Source organism: Armigeres subalbatus, chromosome 2 (genome assembly GCF_024139115.2).
Source record: "Armigeres subalbatus isolate Guangzhou_Male chromosome 2, GZ_Asu_2, whole genome shotgun sequence".
NCBI lineage: Eukaryota > Metazoa > Arthropoda > Insecta > Diptera > Culicidae > Armigeres > Armigeres subalbatus.
This window is the reverse complement of record NC_085140.1, coordinates 293,474,637-293,490,891: the sequence shown is the minus strand read 5'-3', so window position 1 is coordinate 293,490,891 and position 16,255 is coordinate 293,474,637. Positions and strand designations below refer to the sequence as shown.

The 16,255-nt window shown below is 51.8% G+C and overlaps 1 pseudogene; it reads right to left on the bottom strand.

Annotated features, from left to right (window-relative positions):
* Nucleotides 1-13,276: 13,276 nt before the first annotated feature.
* LOC134218625 (5.8S ribosomal RNA) lies at nt 13,277-13,430 on the bottom strand (annotated as a pseudogene).
* Between the last annotated feature and the right edge of the window lie 2,825 nt (nt 13,431-16,255).

The window sequence follows — 16,255 nt, the reverse complement described above, 5'->3', positions numbered from 1 at the left end:
ACTGACTGACTGACTGACTGGACTGACTGGCTGGCTGACAGTTGATACTAAGTCCTGAAGCTGGACTGGACTGGGCCGGGAAAACGCAGTTAGGCGAAAGGAAGTCCACACACAGTGCACTTGCTCTGAGGTCGCACACACCTGGGGACTTCTCCTAGTCGACCGCCTAGGTAGTAGTGTGGTGCCGATAACGTTTACCGTTTACAACCCCGTTACACAACCACACAACAACACAACACAACCTCCAAGCAAGGGTAGTCTGAGAGGATCGAAATGTACACCTCTCTGCAACTCGCAACTCAGCCTGTAAACCTATCGTTTGTAGGAGGTCATTATCGAAATCATATATTGATGCTGAGCAGTGCCACCAGCGTTCAGTATCGCAGAATGCGCTGTATGACATCGCGCGCCGGGGCTTTGTCTGCGTGTTTGCATGCAATAAGATGCCAACGTGAGATCACGCTAGCAGGTCTTATGGGTTCTCTGCCGCGATCGCCGACCACCTATAGGGACACTATCAGCTCATTTGGTTACGACTGTAGAGGCGTTCAGGCATAATCAACAGCGAACGTAGCGTTATACCAAAGTCGGTCCGAACTAGTGAGCCAGTGGTTCCGAAGCTGGTTCCTCTCGTACGCACAGCATTTCCCGTTAAGATAGCGCGCCGTGTTTTCCATTCGCACACCAGTGAGGTAAAAAGCTAACCTGTCTCCGGCAATTAAACCCAGCTCACATTCCCTTGAAAGAGATGAACAATCCTACGCTGAATTTGCTTCACAATGACAATGGGAAGAGCAAACATCGAAGGATCAAAAAGCCGCACGTCATATGAACGCTTGGCGGCCACAAGCCAGTTATCCTGTAGTAACTTTTCTGACACCTCTTGCTAAAACTCTTTAAACCAAAAGGATCGTGACTAGCTTTCGCTGTCTCAATATGTACTGAACATCGAGATCAAGCCGACTTTTGTCCTTATGCTCAGCGTGGTTTCCCATCACACTATGAGCTGACCTGGACACCTCCGTTATTGTTGCAGGTGCGCCCCAGTCAAACTCCGCACCTGGCACTGTCGCGACTTGGGTATCCCAGATGTCTTACATGTCATCGGCGTACTGTGTGAACGTTGAGCAGGGCTGTGGCCATGGCCCGGCGCGGGACGGACGGGCCAGGCAGGACCCTACTGGTGCGCTGGCGCACACGCCAGCCACCGTTTAGCCAGGCGGGGACGGGCCAGCACCCTGCACCCCCGGTGAAGAGGCAACTGACGACTGGGCCCAGCTGGATCCCGCACCGCAGCGCAACCATTGTGTACAGGCGCACGTTCGGACACACGCCACGCGGACGCACCACCCGCCAAACCACGGCCGGACGCGATGACCGCAGGCTCGGTCTTCTGCATTATAGCCAGGAATGACGACATGACCCAGACGCTGAACAAAGAAACCTTATGCCAGGAGTTGCAATAGCAGCAGCACTTGTTCCACCTGATCATGTAAGTAAGGCAACAGTAAAGAGTGGTGGTGTTATCTCATTGGTGCACGGGGAGGTAATGTATTTACCCCGGCTCCCACCTGCCTGCCTCTTATATCGCCTTACAATGCCGGACTAAGTCCAAGCTCAACAGGGTCTTCTTTCCCCGCTAGTGTTTCAGCCCGTTCCTTGGCTGTGGTTTCGCTAGATAGTAGATAGGGACAGAGGAATCTCGTTAATCCATTCATGCGTCACTATTAGATGACGAGGGCGTTTGGCTACCTTAAGAGGTCATAGTTACTCCCGCCGTTTACCCGCTTGCTTGAATTTCTTCGTTGACATTCAGGCACTGGGCAGAAATCACATTATTGTCAACACCTGTTGAGCCATCCTGATACTTTGTTTTAATTAGACAGTCGGATTCCCTCAGCCGTGCCAGTTCTGAATTGACTGTTTGTCGATGGCTGCAGTGGGGACCGGAAACAGTGCGGCCGGTGGCGCGCGAACGGCCCCCAGGCCTGACACGCCGGCACCCGATGAGGCAAACCCGCCCAGCACGCAGGAACGTCCGGTTTTTGACCGCCTGGCCCGGTGAGGGGGGCACGCGGTACCACACACACACCCACGGACGGCAGCAGCGGCCGGGCGCGAGCGCACACGGGCGAGGGGTATAGCCCGAGCCATCCCAGTCTTCAGAGCCAATCCTTATCCCGAAGTTGGATCTGGTGCCGACTTCGCACCATTAATCTATCGACTAGAGACTCTAAACCTTGGAGACCTGCCGCGGATTCGGTACCAGCTGTTGGGAGTTTGCGTGCCCCAGTCTTCGATTTTCAAGGTCAAAGAAAGAGAACATCGACACAGAAATTTAATACCATGCTCTACCAGCCTGTCCAACCATATCTCTCTATGAAAGACTTCCATGGCTAGTGTGACTGTAAAACAGAAAAAGAGAATACTTCCGATGTCTTGTTGGCTTCTCGAAGAAAAGGATTCATGTTGCCATGATTACCGAAACGCTACCGTTGCCGGTATGGAGGACGCCAATGCAAACGTATACCCAACAGGCTCGGAATTGTAACCGGATTCCCTTTCGCTCGTTCAATATATATCTTCGGTGGGTTGCATCAACAACAGCAGCAGCAGCGGCAGCAACGAGGTTATGTTGGTTAAATGCTTAATATATATCACTGAGTTTCCCATAGAGCTTAGGATTGGCTATCGTGTTCAACTGCTGTTGACACGAAACCCTCCTCCACTTCAGTCATCCAAGATCTCATTCGAATATTTGCTACCACCGCAAGATCTGTGCTAGTGGCGGCTCCATGTCGGCTTACGCCCGAGCATTCAACGCACACCACCAGACCCTCCTACTCGCTGGCGTCTCAAAAGAATACCGATGCCACCAAGCGCCAGGGGCCCCACTTGTACGCCAGCAATGATATATCGACAAACGACCAGCGCCATCCATTTAGGGCTAATTGCTTCCGGCAGGTGAGTTGTTACACTCATAGCAGATGACCTTCCATGTCCACCAATCCTGCTATCTCTGGCAATCAACACCTTTCATGGTATCTATGATGCGTCGTTTATTTAGGCGCGTAACATTACGTTGGTTCATCCACAGCACCAGTTCTGCTTACCAGCTTGGCCCACCTAAGCACACAGATATCTTCTACGCCCGTGAAAGCGGACCCGGAAGCGGGGGTCCGGCCGGCGTCCTGGCGATGCAACGGCATCATGCAAAAATGCCATGGTACGTACCCTTTTTTAGTTTGAGAATAGGTTAAAGATCATTTCGAACCTGGGCCTCTAATCATTCGCTTTACCAGATAAGAAACCGAAACGTTGCGTGCTCAGCTATCTGAGGAAACTTGGAGGAACCAGCTACTAGATGGTTCGATTGGTCTTTCGCCCCAACTCTTAATTCTGAAGCAATCAGTTGCACGTCAGGAGCTGCTTCGGTCCTCCATCAGGTTTCCCAGCTTCAACCTGATCAGGCATAGTTCACCATCTTTCGGTCACATCCTGCGCACTCACCGCGGTATGTTGTGGCACGGTACCCGTGATGTGGCACGATAGACGCACCACCCCGGAACGGCCCCATGCCGGGTACAACACCCGGGGATGGAGGGACGAGCGAGGCCGCGCCCGTAATCCCGCAGAACAAGGCAAATTATGTTTTTCTGCGCCTTTGGTACTCAGGAGACACGACCATTGCTTGGCTCGCGCGCAAGATAGACTTCTTGGTCCGTGTTTTCAAGACAGGTCCGGAGGTACCTCGATTCTTTCACTGCCGATCGACGGTCCGCGGTGCCGGTGTGAGCACCGCGTCGTACTCGTGGAATCCATGCGCGCCCGACTGCACACCACGTGCAGTAAGCCCCACCTCGCGGCACAGGCCTTCGGAACTGAGCGTCGCTACTGTGAACTAAGCAACCGGGAAGCACCAGGGAACGCTGTCGGGCGACCTGCGCGTCCCAGTGGAACGCAGCTGTTCGTAATGGATCGCAGTGTCCTCGTGCGCGGGAGAACAAATTGCCCTGCGGCGCCGGCCCTCGCTTTTGGATGGGAAGGCCAGCCCCGCAGGTGAATGTCTCGCTCGGATAATCGAGTTCAACGGGCAGGCCTAGGCAGTTTCACGTGCTTTTTGACTCTCTATTCAGAGTGCTTTTCAACTTTCCTCACGGTACTTGTTCGCTATCGGTCTCGTGGTGATATTTAGCTTTAGAGAGGAGTTTACCTCCACTTTTGTGCTGCACTATCAAGCAACACGACTCCATGGGCATCCTTCACCGTCAGTGTGCGCCGCTCACGGGCTATCACCCTCTCTGGGGTAAAAGCCACATTCTAGATTGAACTTGAACCCAGCGACCGGTTACGGCAGATAACGAGCAGCTCAGTACACGGAGCAGGTGGACGCGCAACAGTGCGTCACCCCTGCGTGCTGAGCTCTTCCCGTTTCGCTCGCAGCTACTCAGGGAATCCTGGTTAGTTTTTCCTCCCTGATAATATGTAAATTTGAGGGTAGTCACACATTATTTGAGGCCTACATGGGAGGATCTACATCTGGGATGATGGAGATACAACAACAACGACACACACACACACACACACAGGGCCATGATGATGGTGGTGATATTGGTCGTATGATATGGGATGTATTCATCAGCGGCGGCGGCAGCGAACACTGGGCGCCGCGTCTGACCTATCTTGAACGTTTTACTGTTTTACTACCAAACCGGGGGGTGAGTGGCGGTTAGAAAACGTCACTACGCGTACGCCCAGGGGCGTGCCTGATTGAATGGATAATATAGGCACTCAAAAATGTATGTACATCGTACTGTGGTACGGTGTGCAATATGCGTTCAACGTGTCGGTGTTCATGTGTCCTGCAGTTCATTCTGACGCGCATTTTAGCTACGGTCTTCATCGATCCACGAGCCGGTGATCCCTGCCTAGGGTTTATTTGTTCTTGTTTCTTTTGCAATAGTAGTAGTACACACACATACGCACACACACACACACGGACGGACGGTGTGTGGGAGAACCCACTTGCCGTGCCGTTGACGATCCGGTTTCCCGTATGTCGCGTAATGCGACATGGACGAGATGGACAGCAGCAGCGCTTGCTTGCTTTAACAGCAGCAGCAGCAGCAGCAGCAGCAGCAACGGCAACGGAAGGCTAATTACACACAGCTTCAGAACAGGGTAGCGCACCAGGTTTTGGTTGTTGTGTTTTGTTGTTCCTCTCTGCGGTGTGGACGGAGCCCACACTAGTGTGGGGGCTCGCCGTGTACTCGCCACAGACAACAACACTACACTCGCTCGCTCGCTCCAACTCTCGTCATCATTGTTTACACGGCGGTGGGGGGGTACCAGTAATGATCCTTCCGCAGGTTCACCTACGGAAACCTTGTTGCGACTTTACTTCCTCCTAAATCATCAAGTTCAGTCAACTTCAGCGATTCAAATGTAATCCCGAGGGACGCAAATGTTCACCTTCAAAGACCTCACTAAATAATAATCCATCATTAGTAGCGACGGGCGGTGTGTACAAGGGCAGGACGTAGTAACGCTGGCTAATGACCAGCACTTACTAGAATTCAGGTTCCTTATGGACCATTCAATCCATAATCCCGACTAAATGAGCATTTGGAGCGATTTCCCGCCCCTTTCAGGCAAGGGTACGCGTTGCTGCTCACATTGTAGCGCGTGCAGCCCAGAACATCTAAAGGCATCACGGACCTGTATCGCTCCAATCTCATTTTGCTGGTACCGTTGTCCTATTAAGCAGAAGTCAACCGCGATGGTTGACGTATTATCCAGATCTACTACACGCCCCAGCGCGAACGGCCCGGGCGGTATCAACATCTGACTGCTGATAGCGTTCTATTTAATTTGAAGTTGAGTCGTTCGTTATCCAGATTAACCAGACAAATCATTCCACGAATAAGAACGGCCATACCACTACCCTTAATTTTGAGAAAGGCTATTAATCTGTCTTACCAAAGTAGTAAGTTCCGACCTGGTAAGTTTTTCCGTATTGAGTCAGAAATTAAGCCGCAGGCTCCTCCTGATGTGCCCTTCCATCCAATTCCTTTAAGTTTCAACTTTGCAACCATACTTCCCCGGAACCTAATTTTGGTTCCAGAGCTACTGAGAGCACATAATGTAGCGTCTCCCAATTGCTAATTGGCATAGTTGCAGTTAGAACTAAGGCGGTATCTAATCGCCTTCGTCCTCTAACTTTCGTTCTTGATTAATGAAAGCATCCGCGGCAAATGCTCGCTTTGGTCAATCTTACGACGGTCTACGAATTTCACCTCTCGCGCCACCATACTAATGCCCCAACCAACTACTTCTGTTAATCATTACCTCTTGATCTGGATTCCCAAACCAGCCAGATATTAAGACCGAGGTCATATTCCATTATTCCATACAGATTATTCTCGGCCATGGATAGCCTGCTTAGAGCGCTCTAATTTGTTGTTCAAGAGTAGCCAGCAGCTGGGCTTTTGCGGAAGAAAACACTGCACCCGATGAAGGCATCAGCGCCACACTACGCCGCACGGCCGCCGCGAAGGCAAAACCGGCGACACTTACCCAGTCTTATAGTCGCAACAATCCGTGATTCTGCCATCATTAGGAGTAGCACCGTGTTGGACAGAATAAACTTCGAACGTTTTTAACCGCAACAATTTTAATATACGCTGAGTGGGCTAGATTACCGCGGCTGCTGGCACAGACTTGCCCTCCATGATCCTTGTTGAGGATTTATGCTCAACTCATTTCCAATTATAAGACGTCATAAAAAGTCTTATTGTTCTCGTCACTACCTCCCCGTGCCGGGATTGGGTTACGCCTGCTGCTTCATGGATGTGGTAGCCATTTCAGGCTCCCTCGGAATCGAACCCTGATTCCCCGTTGCAATTGCAACCATGGTAGTCCTCTACTACCATCAATAGTTGATAGGGCAGATATTTGAAAGATCCGTCGTCGGTGCGAGACCATACAGTCAACAAAATTATCAGATTTCAACTCCAGCGTCACGGAGGACGGTGGTTGACTAATAATTACTGGGTTCATGAGGTGTCCCTGCATTTGGCATGTATTAGCTCTAGATTTTTCCACAGTTATCCAGTAACTAGGTAAATGATCTTGTAAATTATAGCTGTTATACTGGGCCTTATGGTTTCACATTAAATCTGTTTTGTGTAGACATGCATGAAGCAACCTTTGAACAAACGTATATATTACTGGTAGGATCAACCAGAATTCTCGCCGCAGACGCAACCCAACTAAATGTAACACACAACAAGCGCGACGGAGACTCTCTCTCGCGCGCGCTCTCACCGTGTCATTTTTATCTGTTATCTGCGCTAAGGGAGCAGCTAGTTCGCCTCACAACCTCCTGCAACCGTTTTGCCGTTTGTGTTTTTGGGCGTTTTGGGACCGCCACCGTATCTCTCGTTTCGTGTTCGTTCATGCTCGCTCAGCTGAGCAGCAACCGCTTAATAGAATGCCAAAAGATTCCCATTTCGTTCGCGCTCGTGCTGGCGTGCCCTCAGGCACGCCGGTTTTCGTCCAGGGTCATAATACCTGCTACGGTCGCCTTCCCGCATAATGGCGTGGTAGCCGCGCTGACATTCATGTACGCTCTCTCTCTGTCTCTCTCTCTCTCTCTCTCTCTCTCGGCCGCGCTTACGCCACACACCACACCAACCGCCACGGTGAATGGTCGTCGGCCGTCCGTGCTCGTGTGCCAGCTCGCCAGTGCCTACCCGTATTGGCATTGCCCCGGCGAACAGCGTGCCCATTCGGAACAGGTGCGTCCCGGACGTGTACCACAGCGGATCAAGTCCCAGTGTTCCCTAGCACGGTGCCTGGTCGTTCGCACCGTCGACCAGCCGTGTCCTCCCAGAGGGGTTTTCCGGTCCATCGATGTCACCCCGACCGGTGGCGCACTGCGTTGCTCCGGTTTCGCGACTGCGACTACGCCAAACTCTGTGTGCTGTACACTCTGCACTGCCTCTGACATTGTTATTGACTGACTGACTGACTGGACTGACTGACTGACTGGACTGACTGACTGGACTGACTGGCTGGCTGGCTGACTGACTGACGACGACTGTTGTTGTTGACTGAATGACTGACTGACTGACTGACCGGCTGGCTGACTGATGACTGACGGCTGGACGACTGACTGGACTGACTGGCTGGCTGACGGTTGGTACTAAGTCCTGGGCTGTGGACTGGACTGGAGCCAGGAAACGCAGTTAGGCGAAAAGGAGAAGTCCACACGGTGCGCACTCCCAAGTGCGCACACCATGGGGACTTCTCCTAGTCGGCCGACCCTAGTGAACCATGAACATCTTTGCCCTATCGTGACACTACCGCCAGTTCGGAATGGATCATACACTTGCAGTTGGCTGACTGACTGACTGGACGACTGACTGACTGGACTGACTGGCTGGCGGCAGTTAGTACTAGGTCCTGGGCTGGACTGGACTGGGCCGGGAAAACGCAGTTAGGCGAAGAGGTCACACACCACGGTGCACGCGCACTCACAGGAGTGCGCACACCGGGGGACTTCTCTAGTCGACAAACCCTATAGTAGACCGTTAGACATCTTTGCCCCTGTCGTGACACCGCCAGTTCCGGAATGGATCCCATACACTTGCGGTTGGCTGACTGACGAAGCTGGACTGACGGCTGACTGACGCTGGACAGCTGGCTGGCTGACAGTTAATTGCACTGGAGTCCTGGGCTGGACTTCAGACTGGGCCAGGAAAACACCAGTTAGGCGAAAGAGAATCCACACACCACGGTGCGCGCACTCACAAGTGCGCACACCATGGGGACTTCTCTAGTCATACTTTCTCTACAAATAGTAGTGTATTAGCAGAGTAACGTTTTACCGTTTACAACCACGTTACACAACCACACAACAACACAGCAACCTCCAAAGCAAGGGTGGTCTGGAGGATCAGGAAGTAAGCGCACCTCTCCAACTCGCTCCAGCCTGTAAACCTATCGTTTGTAAGAGTCTCCAGGTACCAAGCTCAGTTTGGTTACATTAGAGGCGTTCAGGCGCGAAATCCAACGAACGTAGCGTTACAAAGTCCGGTCGAACTAGTATTGAGCCAGTGGTTCGAGCTGTGGTTCCTCTCGTGCTGCTGGCATTTCCGTTAGATAGCGCGCACCGTGTTTCCATTCGCACACCAGTGGGTAAAACTAACCTGTCTCGACGGTCTAAACCCAGCCGTTTCGCTTGAAGAATTGAACAATCCTACGCTTAGTGAATTTTTCTTCACAATGATAGAAAACCGACGTCGAAGGATCAAAAAGCCACGTCGCTATGAACGCTTGTGGCGGCCACAAGCCAGTTATCCCTGGTAGCACTACGGCACCCTCTTGCTAAAACTCTTTAAACCAAAAGGATCGTGGGGCTAACCGCTGTCTCCAGCATAATACTGAACATCGAGATCAAGCCAGCTTTTGTCCTTATGCTCGGCGTGGTTCTGTCCACACTGAGCTGACCTTCAGACACCTCCGTTATTGTTTGGAGATGTACCGCCCAGTCAAACTCCGCACACCTGGCACTGTGTCCGCGGCTTGGGTATCCAGATGTCTTACTGTGTCATCAGCGTACTGTGTGAACGTTAAAACGGGGCTGTGGCCGTGGCCGGCATAGCAGGACGGACGGGGCGGGCAGGACCTACTGGTGCGCTGGCGCACCGCCAGCCACACCGTTGTGAGCGAGGACCGGACCAGCACCACCACCCCCCCGGTGAAGGAGCGGCAACGACTGGGCGGCTGGATCCCGCACCCGCAGCGCAACCATTGTGTACGGGCGCACGTTCGGACACGCCACGCGGACGCACCGCCCGCCAAACCACGGCCCGGACGCGATGACCGCAGGCTCGGTCTTCTGCATTATGGCCCGGAATGACGACATGACTGAACGCTGAACAAGAAACCTTATGCCAGGAGGTTGCAATAACAGCAGCACTTGTTCCACCTGATCATGTAAGTAAAGGCAACAGTAAAGTGGTGGTATCTCATTGGTGCACGGGAGGTAATGTATTACCCCGGCTCCCACCTATACTGCACCTCTTATATCGCCTTACAATGCCGGACTAAGTCCAAGCTCAACACGGGTCTTCTTTCCCGCTAGTGTTTCCAAACCCCGTTCCCTTGGCTGTGGTTTCGCTAGATAGTAGATAGGGACAGAGGAATCTCGTTAATCCATTCATGCGTCACTAATTAGGTGACGGGCATTTAGCTACTATAAGAGAGTCATGGTTACTCCGCCGTTTACCACTTGCTTGAACGTTTCTTCACGTTGACATTCAGAGTATGAAATCACATTATTAATAACACCTGTTGAAGCCATCACACAATGCTTTGTTTAATTAGACGGAGTCAGTTCCTCAGCCGTGCCAGTTCTGAATTGACTGTTTGTCGATGGCTGCCAGTGCGAGGGACCGGGCTAGTGCGGCCGGTGGCGCGCAGGGCAACCCCAGGCCAGCACGCCAGCGCACGTTGAGGCAAACCCTTAGCACACCCAGGAACGTCGGTTTTTGACCCGCCTGGCCCGGTGAGGGGCGCGCGAACGCACACACACCCACGGACGGCAGCGGCCGGGCGCGAAGCGCACACAGGCGAGGTATAGCCCCGAGCCATCCCAGTCTTGGAGCCCAATCTTATCGGGGAGATTTGGATCTGGTGCCGACACCCACCGGTAATCTATCGACAGAACTCTAAACCTTGAGACCTGCTGCCGGATTCCGGTACAAGCTGTTGGGAGTTTGCGTGCCCCAGTCTTCGATTTTCAAGGTCCAAGAGAGAGGTATCGACACAACAATTTAATACCAAACACTCTACCAGCCTGTCCAACCATATCTCTCTATGAAAGACTTCCATGGTAGTGTGACTGTAAAACAGAAAAGAACTCTTCCGATGTCTCTTGTTGGCTTCTCGAAAAGGATTCATTGCCATGATTACAAAAGGCGCTACCGTTGCCGGTATGGGACGCCAATGCAAACAAACCCAACAGGCTCCAGGTGTAACCCGGATTCCCTTTCGCTCGTTCAATATATATATCTTCGGTAGGTTGCATCAACAACAGCAGCAGCAGCAGCGGCAGCAGCGAGGTTGTATTTGGTTAAATGCTTAATATATATCAGGTTTCCCATAGGGCTTAGGATTGGCTAACTCGTGTTCAACTGCTGTTGACACGAAACCCTCCTCCACTTCAGTCATCAAGATCTCATTCGAATATTTGCTACCACCAAGATCTGTGCTAGTGGCGGCTCCATGTCGGCTTACGCCAGACACTTCAACGCACACCAGACCCTCCTGCTCGCTGGCGTCTCAAAGATACCGATGCCACCAGCGCCAGGGCCCGCATGCGCCAGCAGTGATAATATCAGGCAAACGACAGCGCCATCCATTTTAGGGCTAATTGCTTCGGCAGGTGAGTTTACACACTCCTTGGCGGATGACAACTTCCATCCGCCGTCCTGCTGTCTGTAGTCAGCACCTTTCATGGTATCTATGATGCGTCCGTTTATTTGAAGCGCCGTAACGTACGTTTTGGTTCATCCCACAACACCAGTTCTGCTTACCAAAAACTTGGCCCCACTAAGCACACAGATATCTTCTACGCCCGTGACCCGGACCCGGAGGCAGGGGGTCCAGCCGGCGTCTAACCGCTACCAACGGCATCAATGCAAAGAATGCCATGGTACGTACCCATTTATAGTTTGAGAATAGGTTAAGATCTCATTTCAGACCTAAGGCCTCTAATCATTCGCTTTACCAGATGAAATAGGCTCCGAAACGTGCGTGCTCCAGCTATCCTGGGGAAACTTCGGAGGAACCAGCTGCTAGATGGTTCGGTGGTCTTTCGCCCCTATGCCCAATTCTGACAATCGATTTGCACGTGAAACGCTTCAGTCCTCCATCAGGGTTTCCCCAACCAACCTGATCAGGCATAGTTCATCTTTCCGGGTCACATCCTGCGCACTCGCGGTATGTTGTGGCACAGTGCCGGCAGTGTGGCACGATAGGTACGCACACCACCCGGAACGGCCCCGCATGCCGGGTACAACACCCGGGGATGGAGGGACGAGCAGAGCCGCGCCCGTAATCCCGCAGAACAAAGGCAAGTTATGTTTTCTGCGCCTTTGGTGCTCAAGGAACACGACCATTGGCTCCTTGCCAAAGATGAACTTCAACTTGGTCCGTGTTTCAAGACGGGTCCAGGTACCTCGATTCTTTCACTGCCGATCGACGGTCCGCGGTGCCGGTGTAAGGCACCGCGTGCGTACTCGTGGGAATCCATCACGCGCCGACTGCACACCACGTGCAGTAAGCCCCACCCCACGCAGCACAGGCCTTCAGACTGACGTCGCTACTGTGGGTGTAAACAACCGGGAAGCACCAGGGCAACTGGCCGGGCGACCTGCGCGTCCCAGTGGAACGCAGCTGTTTCGTAATGGATCGCAGTGTCCTCGTGCGCAGGAGAGACAAAAAAAATTGCCCTGCGGCGCCGGCCCTCGCTTTTTTGGATGGGAAGGCCAGCCCGCAGGCAGATGCTCGCTCGGATAATCGAGTTCAACGGGCTTGAGCCCTAGGCAGTTTCACGTACTTTTGACTCTCTATTCAGTTAACAACTTTCCCTCACGGTACTTGTTCATATCCGGTCTCGTGGTGATATTTAGCTTTAGAAAGGTTTACCTCCCACTTTGTGCTGCACTATCCAAGCAACACGACTCATGGAGCGTCCTTACAAATCGGTGCGCCGCTCTACGGGCCTATCACCCTCTGGGGAGTAAAAGCCACGATCTAGTTGAACAGACCAGCGACCGGTTACGACAGATAACGGGCAGCTCAGTACACGGAACCGGGTGGACGCGCAGCAATTGCGTCACCCCTGCGTGCTGACTCTTCCGTTTCATCGCAGCTTCTCAGGGAATCCTGGTTAGTTTCTTTCCTCCCCTTATTAATGGCAAATTTGGGGGTAGTCACACATTGTTGGGGCCTACATGGGAGGATCTACATCTGGGATGATGGAATACAACACTTAACGACACACACACACACACAGGGCCATGATGATGGTGGTGATGTGGTCGTATGATATGGGATGTATTCATCAACCGCGGCGGCCCAGCAGACACTGGGCGCCGCGTCTGATATCTTGAACGTTTTACTGTTTTACTACCGACGGGGTGGTGGCGGTTGGGAAAACGTCACTACATACACGCGGGGCGTGCACAGTTGAATGGATAAATATAGGCACTCAAAATGTGGCCATCATTGCACAACAGTACAGTGTGCAATATGCGTTCAACGTGTCGGTGTTCATGTGTCCTGCAGTTCACATTCTGACGCGCATTTAGCTGCGGTCTTCATCGATCCACGAGCCTAGTGATCCCCTGCCTGGGTTTGTTTGTTCTCTTGTTTCTTTTGCAATAGTAATGGTACACACATACGCACACACACACACACACGGACGGACGGTGTGTGGGAGGGAACTGCCATTGCCGTTGACGATCGGTTCCGTATGTCGCATGGACCGACATGGACGAGATGGACGCAGCAGCAGCAGCAGCAGCAGCAACAGCAGCAGCAACAGCAGCAGCAACAACGGAAGAGCTAGTACACACAGCACAGAACAGGGTAACGCACACCAGGTTTGGATTTGTTGTGTTTGTGTTGTTCCTCTCTGCGGTGGCCGGACGGAGCCCACTGGTGGTAGGGCTCATAAATGTACTCACCTGAACAACAACACCTACACTCGGCGCTCGCTCGCTCAACTCTCGTCATCATTGGTACGGCGGTGGGGGGGTACCAGTGATAATGATCCTTCCGCAGGTTCACCTACGGAAACATTTACGACTTTACTTCCCTCTAAATCATCAAGTTCCGGTCAACTTCAGCGATTCAAATGTAATCCCGAGGGACTGCCAAATGTTCAACCTAAAGACCTCACTAAATAATCCATCGGTAGTAGCGACAGGCGGCGGTGTGTACAAAGGCAGGGACGTAATCAACGCTAGCTAATGACCAGCACTTACTGGGAATTCAGGTTCATATGGACCATTTCAATCCATAATCCCGACTAAATGAGCATTTGGAGCGATTTCCCGGCCCTTTCGGGCAAGGGTACGCCCGTTGCTGCTCACATTGTAACGCGCGTGCAGCCAGGGTAATCTAAAGGCATCACGGACCTGTTATCGCTCAATCATTTTAGCGAACACGTTGTCCTATTAACCAGTCAACCGCGATGGGTTGACGTATTATCCGAAATCACTACACCACCCCCAGCGCAAAAGGGTGGCCCGGAAGCGAGTATCAACATCTGACTGCTGATAGCCGTTCTATTTAATTTGATTGGTCACGTTCGTTATCCGGAATTAACCAGACAAATCATTCCACGAACTAAGAACGGCCATGCACCACTACCCTTGGTACGAGAAAGAGCTATTAATCTGTCTTACCTCAATGAAAGTTCGGACCTGGTAAGTTTCCGTGTTGGAGTCAAATTAAGCCGCAGGCTCCACTCCTGGTGGTGCCTTCCGTCAATTCCTTTAAAGTTTCAACTTTGCAACCATACTTCCCCGGAACTAATTTTGGTTTCCCGGAAGCTGAGAGCACCATAATATGGCGTCTCCCAATTGCTAATTGGCATAGTTTACGAAGTTAGAACAGGGCGGTATCTAATCGCCTTCAATCCTCTAACTTTCGTTGTTGATTAATGCAAGCATCCATGGCAAATCTTTCCTTTAGATTATGATCTTACGACGGTCTACGAATTTCACCTCTCGCGCCGTAATACTAATGCCCCCAACTACTTCTATTAATCATTACCTCTTGATCTGGTTACAAACCAATGAATATTAAGACCGGGTCATATTCCATTATTCCATGCAGATTATTCTCCTAAATGGGATAGCCTGCTTAGAGCACTCTAATTTATTCAAGGTAATAGCAGCTGGGCCCCGGAAAACACTGCACCCGATGAAGGCATCAGCGCCACACTACGCACGGCGCCGCGAGGCAAAACCGACGACGCACCGGTCTTATAGTCGCAACAATCCGACCTCTGCCATCATTGGGTAGCACCCGTGTTGGACAAGAATAAACTTCGAACGTTTAACCGCAACAATTTTTAATATACGCTAGTGGGCTGGAATTACCGCTGCTGGCGCAGACTTGCCCTCCGCCAGTCCTTGTTGAAGGATTTATGCTCAACTCATTCAATTATAAGACGTCATAAAAGAGTCTTATATTGTTATTCTCGTCACTACCTCCCGTGCCGGGATTGGGTAATTTACGCCTGCTGCCCCTTCCTTGGATGTGTGGCCATTTTCTGAGCTCCCTCTCCGGAATCGAACCCTGATTCCCGTTACCCAGGTGCAACCAGGCAGTCATATACTGCCATCAATAGTTGATAGGGCAGATATTTGAAAAGATCCGTCGTCGGTGCGAGACCATACGATCAACAAATTATCAGATTTCAACTCCAGCGTCACGAGGACGATTGGTTTGACTAATAATTGCACAGGTTCCACTGAGGGTGTCACATTTGGCATGTATTAATCTAGATTTTCCACAGTTATCAAGTAACTGGGTAAATGATCTTATAAATTATAAGCTGTTATACTGAGCCTTATGCGGTTTCACAGTAAATCTGTTTGTACTTAGACATGCAAGCAACCTTTGAGAACAATATTATTACTGGTAGGATCAGCCAGAATTCTCGCCGCAGACGCAACTAACTAAATGTAACACACAACAAGCGCGACGGAGACTCTCTCTCGCGCGCGCTCTCACGGTGTCATTTTATCTGTTATCTGCGCTGAGAAACGCTAGTTCGCCTCACAACCTCACCGCAACCGTTTTGCCGTTTGTGTTTTTGGGCGTTTTGGGACCGCCGCCGTATCTCTCGTTTCGTGTTCGTTCATGCTCGCTCGAGCTGAGCAGCAGCAGCAGCAACGTAGAATGCCAAAAGATTCCCGGTACATTTCGTTCGCTCATTAACGGCGTGCCTCAGGCACGCCGGTTTCGTTCAGGGTCATAATACCTGCTACGGTCGCTATGCTTCCCGCATAGCCGTGGTAGCCGTGCCAACGTTATTCATGTACGCTCTCTCTCTGTCTCTCTCTCTCTCTCTCTCTCTCTCTCTCTCTCGACCCGCACAACACACGCCACACCACACCAGCCGCCACGGTGAATGGTCGTCCGGCCGTCGTGCTCGTGTGCCAGCTCA